At 45.0% G+C, this 13,094-nt stretch overlaps 1 protein-coding gene across 6 annotated transcripts in view; it reads left to right on the forward strand.

The window, feature by feature from the left end:
* SNX13 (sorting nexin 13) overlaps positions 1-13,094 on the forward strand; it is a 2,094,218-nt gene that overhangs the window by 23,034 nt on the left and 2,058,090 nt on the right. The window lies entirely within an intron of this gene.

Raw genomic sequence — 13,094 nt, forward strand, 5'->3', positions numbered from 1 at the left:
ATAGTACAGGGCTCCTGAACTTCTCACAGCCAGTTTGGGCTGATGTCTCGCCTCTCCCTCTCCTACTTCTCTCCTCTCCTCTGTACCAAGATGCTGCGTCCCTTTCCCCACGCAGGGTTCTTCCTCCAGGGCGGCACTCTAGCTCAAGGCAGCTCTCTCCTTCCCTCTAACTCATTTCTCCTTGTATACACCTGTAGCCTTTCAACTGGCTGCAGGTGTACGTCTTTTGCCTGACCCCAATTCGTGGGACATGCTTGACCATGATGGTAGCGTTTCACAGTCCTCTTCTTCGTCTCAATACCAGAGTGTGCACTACTCCTAGTTGCCTCTTCTTCATCCCAGTCTTAAAGTCGTGTGGGTGTGTGAAAGAGGGGCAGATGGATAATAACCTACAAAAGTAGGGGAGGGCAGGGTGCATTCTGACAAGGGGAAAGTGTGATACCATGCCTCATCTGAAGACCTCCTCTCCCCACTCCCAAAGGACCCTCCACCAAGGTACTCCTCCCTCGCATATTCACCCCCAGTTTCAGAATCCAAAAGCAATGGCCTTTCCCTGGCCACTTGAGAAGAGGATCCAAATGGAGTAGATGGGAGGATGCCCTCTGGTTCTTCAAAATCCCCCAGGGTTCTTCTAAGCGGTTCCCTATTTGACTACTCCACTTGACCGTTTTGTAGATTTTGTTCCCCCTCGGAAACCTCCAGCTACTTTCTCTCATTCCATGTACTCTTCCCCTGATGTTGCTACTCTCCACTCTATTTTGCTCTTGCCCTTTTTCATCCCACTCTTTACTTCTCACTTCTACTCTCCTTGTTGATCCCTACGCTATTCATACTCTCTTCACTTTCCTTCCTTCTCCCTTCTTTTCTCTCACCACTCTCTTCTCTGCACTCCCCTCTCGCCACTTTCCTCTTTTCTCCCTCCTCTCTCTGCCCCATCTCTCCTCCTGTCACTCCACTTTCTTCCCTTTCACTTCGCTCTCTCTCTACACTTAACAACTTTACTCAACCAACACGTGTTCACTGACTCGCAGCCTCACTCTTATAAACTGGTATCACTATCGTTCAACAGCCAACACCTGACCTTCAGTAGCCTCAACCACAATCTCCTCAACACTCTGCTCCACTGGTCCTTCCTTTGCTTGGTCTCTGTTTGCCTTCTCTACTCCTGACTTTACCTGAAACAGCCCTCTTTGTAGGCTGGGTTTGTATAACCCTCCCTTCCTGTTCCTAAGCCTTGCCCTCCCCAACTGACCCTACGGGCCAATCTACGGCTTATCTTCTCCCCGATGGTGGGCTTTCACATGGAAAATCTTGATAAGCCCTCGATGGCCCACACCCTTTTCCTGTGCAACATTCTATTCAGGTTCAGTTGGGAAACTGTTTTGCTCGATCTGTTAGACTTCCTTCTTATGTCACGGTAAGTGTTTTTGCTGGTTCTATGTGATATTTCTGAATATTGAAGACCACACACCAAAATGATTTTTTTTTTTGGCCGAATTGGTGCGACCTTCAACATTCAGAAATGTCGCTCTTGCTGTGGGTTTTCCCTGCACTCCCACCACCAGAAACCCTCTAATAACCATTCCCTGCTCGACACTCCCTCTTCAAATCAGGGGGTTTCAACCCCTGCCAAAAACGAACATGCATACTTACCTTCTCCCTTGACCCCTCCCCACTAAAAACATTCCCCCTCAAAACACTTGCACACAAACTTGCCTGATGCAGCTTCAACTTCCGTTTTTTTTTTACCAGGCCCCGCTGCCCCAGTCATTCCCCACGCGTACCCGTGTGCGGCAGGGGCGTGAATGTACACTTTAGAAGGACTGCTCTGAGCCTTCTCAGAGCGGTCTTTCTAGAGCATAAATAAATCTATATTTTCGCTCCACACTGTGTTTGCTAAAGCGTGGCGAGGGGCTCTGTCAATGCGGGTGCTTCAGATTGCTGGGAGGACCACTGGTCACTCTCTCTCCAGGTTGCGGTGGCCTCTGAATGAGACAAAAAATATCCTGGTCCAGCTACAGCACAGAGAGGTATGGCGTGGTTGGCAGTGGCACCATATTCATTCAACATGGCACATATGGTGGGGGGGCGGAGACTGTGCCCCTCCCAACTCCTTTACACCACCTCTGGGCAGGACTGGGTTGGGTAAATATTGTGTTAGACCTTCTGCTCCAGGCTTGGAAGGGTCTCTGTCCCCCCCCCCCCCTGACTGGGTCACGACCCTGAATCGGTCAGTGGTTATCTAAGAGTGTCTATTGTTATTGGGATGCCCCGTGAGTGGAAATGATTGGAATGGGAGGAGTGTATTTCAAGCTCAATGCCATGTGAAACAACCGATATCGGAAGATAAGCTTACCTTTTTACTGTGCGTTTGTCTCTATAGTACAGTTGTAAAACCAAGAAAAGATTTCTTTGGATTCCAATCAATACTGCTAAATAAAGTTCCAAATATGCTATGCTGTTTTTTCTCAACGCCTTGCTGTAAAGATTTATATATTGTCGGGTTTGTATATTACTTTTATTTGTTTACTTTTGGATTCCTCTTTAGAAACAAAATTATTTTAACCTAGGGACTATAACAGTAAAACATAATTGTACCAACTAGTAGTGAAGATAAGTGGTCAAGAGCCTAAATTGCAGCCTAGCTTTTGCCACAGGATATATTTCAAAACCCTCTGCATTGAATGCAATCGAACTTGACTACCATAATTCAGAAGAAAGGTACAGCACTGTGTGCTTTCCAGAACACTAATGCGGTATTAGTCCTAGTCCGCAATTTTAATAAGACATTACAAGGAGCTTCTTCATTCTTCCTACCACGAAACTCTAACACTCTTAAGCATCTCCACTGGGATGGAAACCACCTCATCTAGCCTATGTGCAGAAAGCAATGAACCAAGAGCTACACAACAGGTAACTTTCTGATCCGTTGACCACACTCGGCACTCGCACAAGATGTCCAGCCTGTCTTGCAATCATGCCTCAGTGTCAGATAATCCTACTTTATCCCATTCGGAAAATCCTACACCAATCTCTTCACACCTCAACATGAACAGGTGCCACGTCTTAAAAATAACATCACGAAATATCCTCATTAACCTTCGAATCGAATACCTGTACATCAACACCACACACTCCACAGAAGACTACCACTCAAGGGATACCCGGCATTCAGATTCCCCTATTCTGTGACACTGAACCACACCCCAATCTCTCAAACCTAGGAAGAACTGTACAATCAAGATCCAGGAAATTATCCTACCCGGTCCTCTCACCCCTCTCTTTCTCCCTCTCCCCCCGCCCCCTCGTTTGCTACCAAAATCTTGCAACCTAACAATTCACTCACTTCCTATCATATGCCCCACCAGGTCTAGTTTACTTAACATGCTCCTACCATATCCATCTTCTAGCAACAACCAAACTGATGCTGCTTCACCACCAGTGGGCTACCCTTATGACCACATTGTACAAATGTATACTGCCTTTCACATTGGCATACAGATAATGGGTATATCTGACCTGCACTCATCCAGACCATATGCATCTGCCTTCCCACCATTCCGGGGGACACCACCCCCACCCTTTCTCTTACAGACTCACATGCAGCAAAGCCAAATTTCTTGGCAGAACGGCGCTATGTGCCTACTTACCTTACTGAGCTAAATTGTGATCCTGGGCAAATAATGTAATCTCATTGTGTCTTATTTGCCAAAATTGGGAGACCGTAGAGTGAACTCTGATTTATTTATTCCCTCCTTGTAATTCTATGTGCAGGAATGGCATATTATACACAATGAAGTCTAAATAACTCGTCAGTAAAATGGGGACCATTGTTGCATTTCACCAAAAATATTCTCATTGTTCTATTTGAAAAGAAGCAGCCCCCCCCTCTCCCCTAGGGACAATCATAACCCCAATTCCGTTGCTTCCCAGGTCCTTTTTAGGGCAATCATTCCAGGTGACATATCAAAATAAATCTAAAGTTAGAGTAGGACGTAAGAGCTGGAACCTTTAGACTCCTCGGATCGAAGCACTAAGGAGCCTTAAATGCATTAAAATGTGGATTTTAGAATATATCTGCATTTCCATGATTATAGAATATGATGCTCATTGAATAAGATTCTTGCATTATTTTTCTATAACAGTTTAAATTGTTGCACTTTGTGCTTATCGTAGAATGGTATTCAATATGTGTAGCAATTTTACTTTAAAAGGCAGAGAAGCCATTTCTCTGACTTAATGTAGCAGAGAGTAGACCTTGTGGTTAGTCCTCTCGAGCATTTTCATACAGAATCCTCCTGGCTAGGCAATATCTTCAAAGCCCTTTTGCTTCCCTCACAAAGGCGACAAGGCTTCATATGCACTGCACAGTTTACCTAGAGGGTACAGCACACTGCAGTTTACATATTGAGAACATTTCACTGGCATCTGTAAGCAGGAGACTCTGGATCCTGGCCAAGTACTTTTATGCATGTGTAAACATAATGTCCTACTAAAATGCCCTCTGCTGGGGTATTTGCATTTGATGCCATGCACTCATGACAATTCCTGTTTTGAAGTGCACTGCTTGTGTAATTGAAATTATGCTTTACAATACAATTAGCTAATGGAGCATTTATATTTTAATAGGACAAATATGCATTTAATGTATGCTACATTTATTTTTCTTAGTGCTTCTTATATTGTAACAGGGCTCCTTTTCTGTTAGGAATTATTTTGTTTGGTTAATTAAATACAAATTTAAATATAACATATTCTGGCCAAGTAAATAGTTTATACAAAGACAGCAACTTGTTTGAAACTCCTAAAATATATCGTCTCGTTTACACCAAGCTTGTTGAGGATTGAAGGTGAAAGGCATACATTACTGATGAGCTTGTACTTGGCAAACGTTTTGGGGAAATGTTTTGCAACAAGCAATGTCGCAGCCACCTATAAGCTGGGAGCAGTGTCTGTAGTTGATGATCCGTTGCTGCGAAAGCGAGTGGGTAATATTCTCGTCAAATAGATGGCTCTGTAAGAGGCTGACGTTGAGATTGACACACACGCACGCACGCACGCACACGCACACGCACGAGACTTGGCGTCGTGCTTCCTCGTTTTCTCCCCTAGTTAGTGGGCGAGGCCTAGCTCTTAAATCGTGGATGAATTGGGGTCGTTCAGGTCAATGTTGAAATCTCCTAATATTATTTGCGATCCTGGTTTCGTATTAGTATTGAGTAAGGCAGTTACGTCTTCCTCAGAAGTACAGATGGGACCTGCTGGTCTGTATATGAGGTGCATAGAAATGGTTTGGGACACTGATAGCAGAAGTTTAACTGTCACAAGTTCTTCTGAAGGCAATGGTAGAAGAGGTGCAATTCTTAGACCGAATTGTGTTTTAGCGATAAAGACAATACCGCCACCTCTAGAGGTTTCTCTATCTATTCTTGTAATGGAGTAGTTCTCTGGGATGGCTATGGAGAGGGAAGGACCTGCTGCAGGGTGAAGCCATGTCTCTGTTATGGCAAAGAATTCAAGTTGATAAGTGACCGTGAGATCAGCGATGTCTGTGGCATGAGCTACTATCGATCTGGCATTGATGAGTGCTCCTTTGACCGTCAATGGCTTCTTGTCCTTTTTGTTTGAAAGGCAGTGTTTGTTTTTCTGAACAGAGTGGTTAGTGGAATCTAGGTTAAAAAGATGCTTGACATTTTTCATAAAAGGGGTTTGCACGTAGGGTGTGTAGTATGCAAAAGTAGGTGGTAAGTGTGGTTTAAGAAATCTTGTTCTGAGCCTCTGATTTCTAGTGATAGTGGGACACGGTTGATTAGGCGTTTGTCTGGTGGCAAGTGATTGGCTCCATTGGGCCATGGTAAGAGGATGGGAGGGGTTAGCATTTATCGGTCTTGATGGGGTAGTTTTAGCTATGTCAAGGAGTAGCGGTGGCAGGAAGTGGGTTGGTCTAATGTAGGCGGCTTGTAAAGGTGTTCCAAACCTGAGGATGTGGGGTGAGCTCATGGTCGGGCTGTGTAAGTTCGCTGTCCAGTGGTACGAGGGTGTAATGTGAGCAGAGAGAATGTGAATGGTCAGTACGTGTAGTCCAGAAAAGCCTTTTAGTATGGCTGTAATTGGTGTGTGTGTGTACACCCTTGGGGTACATGATTGGGTACTGCTATGATTCAAATGTGTGTACATAAGTAACTGTAGCTCTTGAGGAGAACACGTGGCTTGTAAGGCAGATGAGGTAAGGGATCCTATGGGATCATTGCATTTGTAGGCTGCGATGGTCGTGCAATGAGAGGGTAGGAGTCAGTATATGGGAAGGCGGAAGCTAGTACCATAATTAAGTCTGTATTCGAACATAGAGACTGCCCAAAATGTATATTTTCTAAAATGCTAGGACCAAAGTAGCAGAAATCAAAAAGTTATCACACATTGTAGCAAAAGCACAACGATAATGCAGACCCCAAAGGCATGTCAATAATTAAAAAGTGATAAATGCTCGGTTGCGCAACCCAGTGAGGAGAATTTAGGCGCGAACAATGAACAAAAATTATATTATGCCAAATAGGTGACAGCAAAGTGCAAGCATATTGTAAACTACCAGGGTAAGGGCAGGTATAAGTGGCTCCGTAATGAATATAGGGCAGTCGCCGTAGCACTAGGTGGAATGCATAAGAGGCAATGAAGCTAACTGAAATTGGCTGTTCCTGTAATTGTGGGCATTGGCAATAGAGCACGCGCAATTGGTACAAGCGTAACATTCTTGCTCGCTAACAAAAGTGATAATAGTTGAAACAGTTGCCTAAAGACACTCTAAATAACCTTGCTTATCCAAGTGGACTCACTGTTTCTTTGTGATCGGTCAGGTCACGGGAGCGGACAGATGGGCGCCAAGTACAGAGGTATGGGTATGGTTAGTCCTTTGCGAAAGGTGGAGAATCAGTGAGATGCAAGATGTGGCAGCATGACGTGCCCCTATTGGCCCGGACATGCACAGACAGGAAGTGGCCTTGGGTGTATGGCCTTAGGTCGTGGGGGCCGGCTAACGCCTTCCGGTATTGGCGGGTGGGAGATGAGGATAGAACAGCCTTTAGGAGCGGCTGTAACAGTTGCCTAGCAACGTGACTACAACAAAGAATCGGCAGCCATTTCAGAATGGCCTTACTCAAGCTGCACCTCAGCCGTCTCAGTTCGGAGTTGATCAACGGTGATGCACGCAGGTGCAGGCAAGATGGGATAATTCCTCTCAAAATTAGAGCAGGGGTGCTGCTTGGCAAGCCCTGAGATCAGGCTGGCGCAGGCTTACCCACTTTATTAGGGATGTGTGGATGTAGAACGCGTTTCTCCAGAAGCCGTCGCTGGCTGTGGTGGGAGCGGGGGGGCCAGGTTCCTGCCCGCCTTGGTCGCAGTGTAGATGCAGGTGAACCTGTGCGCTTTCCTCTGACTTGTAAAGCACTGTGTTGTTTCCTGAAGCTAGATCTGCGCTGAATAAATACCCTAATAATATTTGACAGTGTAATTGTATGACGTGTTTTAAAATTCATGTTTTATAGAATGTTTTAATCTGAACTAAAAATGTAATTGGTAAAAGGAAGATTTTGAGAGTATGAACTCGCACTTGAAACAGTTGTGAGTGGCGTATAGAAGCTCTTGTGCCATAGCCACATAGGATAAGATAACATTACACACTTTGTTTTTATTGAACACAAAAGAAAACTATAATGCAAACGGTTTAAAGTAAATGGCAATGAAGCAGAGGAATCTAGGAGCCTGCCTTGTCGCCAGTTAATGTGATCCCTGGTGCAATTTAGCTTGCAACAGGTGAAGGCTCTCCTCTTGAAAACGCCATCTTGTCTGATGAAACGCACACCAGCCAGATTTATTTCCAGAACTCATTGAACCACAATATGCTGAGAAGTTTCCTGGATTTCTGTAGAGGTTACCTGTCTAAATGTTGCCTGTTTGGCTGAGTGAGGTGCTTGCTTTGTTCTTTACTTGCCCTTGATACCAGTGCAAGACCCTTTTTCTCTGCAAGTGATTGCTGATTGATATATTTTTGTTCCTTCATCTTCCCATTACCGAGGGGCCAACATAGAAACCAGTGACATCTCGCCATATAATTTGCGTGTGGGGCTAAGCTGGAAACGCTGTGCCCATGCGCAAACATAAGGAGTTGTGGGAGCTATGTTCGAATCTCATCTCTTCCAGCACCCTTTTGAATTCGACTTATTTATTTTATTCAAAAAACAGTCATAGTCACTTCTCTGCGAGAACCAACACGGCTAAATGACCTGTACTTTGGGAAGGCACCCACTCGATAGTCCGCAGCCACACGTTAGCCCACTTACCTTTCACAGAAGGGAAATATCCATTTGCATATCCGTCTTTGTCCTGCCACACGGGCAATCCAGCGCTGAAATACTATGGCAATTCTCTTCTGAACAAGAGTACCAACAGAAATTGTTTGGTGGAGCTGTGTCTCTGAGCACAGTGAGCAAGTGATCCACGTCTGGTTGTCCTTAGGAAATTTAGGGTGACTAAACCTATTTATTTGATTGTTTGCTTTCTTTTTTTGTTTTGTTGAAAATTACATTTTATTTTCAAACATCAATCTTTTCACCATCATGAAAAATGTTTTAGTTGGTTTATAGTGATTACCTCGGAAAATGTTTTTTTCGACATGCTGAAGCAACGCATACAAACAGTTGAATGCCAAAGCATCGACAACCTATATTTTATATGTAAAAGTGCAATTTCCATCGAAACAAGTCCATCGACAATATACATGGACTGGTTTCAATCGAAATGCACTTTGACATGTAAAAAGTAGCATTTCCATGCATTTTTGTGTAACTTTAAAACGTTACATGGTGCTGTCCAGTGCTGAAATTTCAGCACTGGCTTGCCCCTTGTAACGTTTTTTAATTTTTTATTTTTTATAATGGGTGGGGGGATTAAACTATCACAAGCCCCAACCCTAACCCCAGCCCTAACACTAATTTAACCCTTAATAACCCAACAGTTACAGGTAAGTAACTTAAACCTTATTCCTCGCTGTACCTCGCATTAAAAAGTGTCATTATGTAATGAGGTGGAATGGTTGTGTTCTATTAGATCTTTTATGACCACTGGGTTTTGGTTGGTGTTATGAGGTCCCCTACTGTCGCAGAATTCAGGGGTCTGGAACTGGGGCAGTTGTGGGTGTCCTAACTCATGGTGAGCTTGGGTGGGGGTTGCAGGTCTGCCTTTGGCCTGTGTTAGGGAGATTTCTCACACAAGCGCTAAATTACCCTCTTAAAACCACTCCATAGTCATCTTTTTCTTGTGTGTCACACAGCACTTTCAGTGCAGTGACACAGGGATGTCTTTCAGACTTCCCAAGGTTTAAACACCTTCTCTGGGACTGACTACTGTCTCCCAGAGCATGTAAAGTTAAATTGACTTTACTAGTCTCTTTAAATTTTCAGACCCAGCACACCCTTTCTTACTATAGAGTGCTGGAGGGGTTGCCTAACATCCCCTGAGTCAAAACACTCCTGTAACAGTCAAATGTTACCCTTTCCTACTTGAAATGGCTGGTGGCAGTGGTTTAGATCAAACTACCATGATTTTTCCCGACTGCGAACAGTAGCTAAAAATCGTGTAAGCCATGGTTTTTCAATATGGCGGCCAAGACCTATCTGTAAAAACAGACTCCGGTCAACTTATTTTGCCATTTCTTTTTGGAAAGGTCCTTGTGTTTGTCTCTGCGCGCCAAACCAGGTTTGGTCCCTTTGTTCGTTGGCCTTTGGCGGGCTTCAGTGCTGAAGCCCTCCTCTGGCGCCTGAGTGTCTGGGGTGGATAGGATGTGAGGGAGGTGCCCGAAACTCCTTGTGCTTAGTCTCCCAGGAGATCCAAGTGCACTCTGGCGTGATTGGCCGGCTAGCTGTCCAGCAGGGACAGTCACCCTGCTGTGTGAGTGACAGCAAGGCTAGAACGAATGGGGCGAAAACTGTTTAAAAGCAGGTCTCTGGGACTTGGAAAGCGGTCTCTAACACTGGAACGAAGGAGGAAGACTGCTGCCACTCCTGGCCGTTCGATGAAGCCCTGCTGCAGGTCCGAATTGCCTGAAACTCCATCGACAGAAGCCCTTCAAGGTTAACTTCTTCCCTCGAGTTTGGTGGGACCAACCAACTCGCAAACTGCCTGGACACCCTCCCCTCCTGGTGGAATTTTCTGCAGAGTGCTGTGGAAAACTGGATAGCCAGTGGGAAGGATACCAGGTTGTGGTCTTTAAGGCACTTGCACCTTAAACCAATGTTTTGCCAAGCTTGTGGCCTCTTCCCTGGGCAGTGCAGGAACCTCCCGACGTCCACCTTCTTGTCCCCACGACTGAAGATCAGGAACAGCGAGGTCTGCTCTAACTGCCAGGAACAGCTACCTCAGCTACAGCTCTTCTTCACTTTAAAGGTACTGTGCAAACGCGGTCCGGAAATCTTTTCGGCCACAGTGAAAGTTTGTGAAACTTTCCCATCTTTGAAGGCTTGTCCTTCCCTAAACATTCGTCTATCTTTTCGTCTGACCAAATTCTTCTAAAATCTGTGGCAAAGACTTAACTGTTTCCTACCAGAACTGTGCTATCCTATACAAAGACACTGAACCATTGACTTTGTCCCAGGCCTATGAATTCAATTGGTGGTTGTAGTTCACTGAAACCCTTTGCCCTGCCTATGAAAGTATTTGTGCTTCATTTCTTGTAACCTTGTCTTTTTACCCCTTTTTGCTACCACTTCAGGGGAGCTGAATTTGTTCAGTAACTTATTGGTTGTGTATTGTAGCATATTAGTTTGATATTGAGCTGATCTTGCTAGTGTAATGGTTTACAAATGACTGTGTCAATAAATGTATATTCTTTTACCAAGAAACCTTGAGTAAGTGTTTGTTTGAAACACTGGAATTGCTAGTCCTTCGTGCAACTTGTTGTACTGCTCACTAAACTCTTGAGATAAGTCTGGCTGCTCAGCCACTGCTGCATGTGATTCTGCCTACAGCCTGGCTGTGATAAACCTGCATTACAAGACAACTGGTACTGTCTAGTGGGCCTTGCAGGGCGTATTCCTCCTTGGGATAACACGTATTCGCAACAATTATGAAACTAAGGAAAGTTTCTATGGGAGCTAGCATTGCAGGTCTCTCTATCAGTTGCGATTGGGCCTGTTAAGGTTTCTTCGTTGGATTTGTGTTTACCCGCAGCCATACAGGGCTGAATGTTTCTACCGTAACTACAAACATGGTGCCTCCTTATGTGTGCACTAAATCTGTGCATTTATATTTAGTATTGTTTGTGCAGAGTTTCTTGGCACCCCACCATCCCCTTGGTACATCGCCAGTGTGGTCTGGGGAGTCGCCTTACTCTAAAGCGCCTAGGGGGCTGGGAAAGGTTAATTTACTTCCCAACATTCCCGCCTTTTTGTTACTTTTACAGTAACTAATTCCTGTGCATACTTGCGTTCATTTTCCCGTCTTACTGCAGCCTCATATGATGAGTTCCCTTTATTTGCTTCCATGCCCTACATACATCCTGCAGGCTTTCTCCTTCTCATGCATATTCTTTCAGGAGTGCATGACATGCAGATACATTCCCCATCCCCAGCTAAATCTACCCAAACTTCTTTATAATTTTCAGGGAGTAGGACAATGACGTTGTGGTATAAGCGATCTGCTTCATCTCCGTAGTAGATGGGGGAGCATTTGGAGGATGGCATGGTCAGTTTGTACTTCTCTCTTTTGTATTATGAAGTACTTTTGAAACGCCAATTGAAACCATCATCCTTGCGCTTCTTTGGCACAGCATCTGAGTCCCATTTTGCACGTGCAGAAAGGAACCAGGATAGACACGATGACGGGTACCAGCATCTTCACAAGATCTTCCAGCCAGGATGGGTCCCGCAGGCGATGTCAAATCAGTTGTCTCCTTGGATACCAGCTTCTTTTTTCATTCGCACTCCCAGACTGTGTACTGCCGCTATTATGTGAGACAACGATCCATTTTCTGCCATCTTCGGGAGATATGAATGTGCAACATGATTCCCCGATCTTTTGGCACACACCTCCTTCCATTGCGGTCAGTATTTCCAGGACGTAGCGGTTCTGCATCGTGATCAACCTTATGGCACGTAGCTCGAACTTTATGACGTTGAACTCATGCTCTTTGTCGTTTGACAACTGGACCAATTCACAGCGTACTATCTGCACACATTTAGCATTAGTTGCAACCTGTACGCCGGTTAGCAATAGTAAGGCAAAAAAGGTTTCAGCGTAGCTGAAGAGACTGTAATCTTCAGGTATTTCCCCAAGCAGTGCCGTTGAGTCTTTTGATGGATAGTTTGATGCTCTCTTCTTTCTTCGCAGGTTATCATATTGGCTCTTCCTGGGTAGGATGCAAAATTCTGGTGGCAGCTTTGGGCTCTGTTCTTCGAACACCGGGGGAACTGTTGGGGTTGTGCCGGGTATTGACCTTTCAAGTGTTCTTCTGGGACTACTAGTAGTGCGGAGTGTAGCGTGGCCAGCGAACAGTAGCCCCTCCATGATGGTGGGCGGTGCAAGTACGCTTGTTGGCCACAAACCCAGTAGAAGTCCATCACTGCTGCTGTGCCCTTTTTCAAGTCTGGAATCAATGTCCTGTTACATCGCTCGTTGGAGCCAACAAAGACCTTTCCTTCGCTGTGGAAGTATAATTCATAGATCGTCTTTCTGTGCACTTTCACTGGATTCTCCATCGCCGCAATCGATGTCAGTTTCGTGACATGCTCTGTCCATATTTATGCACATGTCTTTGCCACGAACGCCACTACTTCCTCTTTGTTTCCCAGGAGGCCTTCAGCTAGGCAGCTGAGCGTTGTTTCCTGCCACTTGCTGTTTAAATCCTTCAACCCATCAATCACTAAATATGGTTGTTGTATGCAGTTGAGGTTTTTCGGGTTGTTTTTGTATTGCAAGGCGTCTGGATTCACAAGCTCAAGTCGCACGCTGTGGGCCTGGAAGTTGCCTTTTATTCTACTTAGTGTGAGATGAACCAGGCATTGTGCCTCTATAATTGGAACTTCCTGTTGTACTAAAACCTGTGGTGC

The sequence above is a fragment of the Ambystoma mexicanum genome, chromosome 2q (genome assembly GCF_040938575.1).
Source record: "Ambystoma mexicanum isolate Mex_15411 chromosome 2q, UKY_AmexF1_1, whole genome shotgun sequence".
Classification (NCBI taxonomy): domain Eukaryota; kingdom Metazoa; phylum Chordata; class Amphibia; order Caudata; family Ambystomatidae; genus Ambystoma; species Ambystoma mexicanum.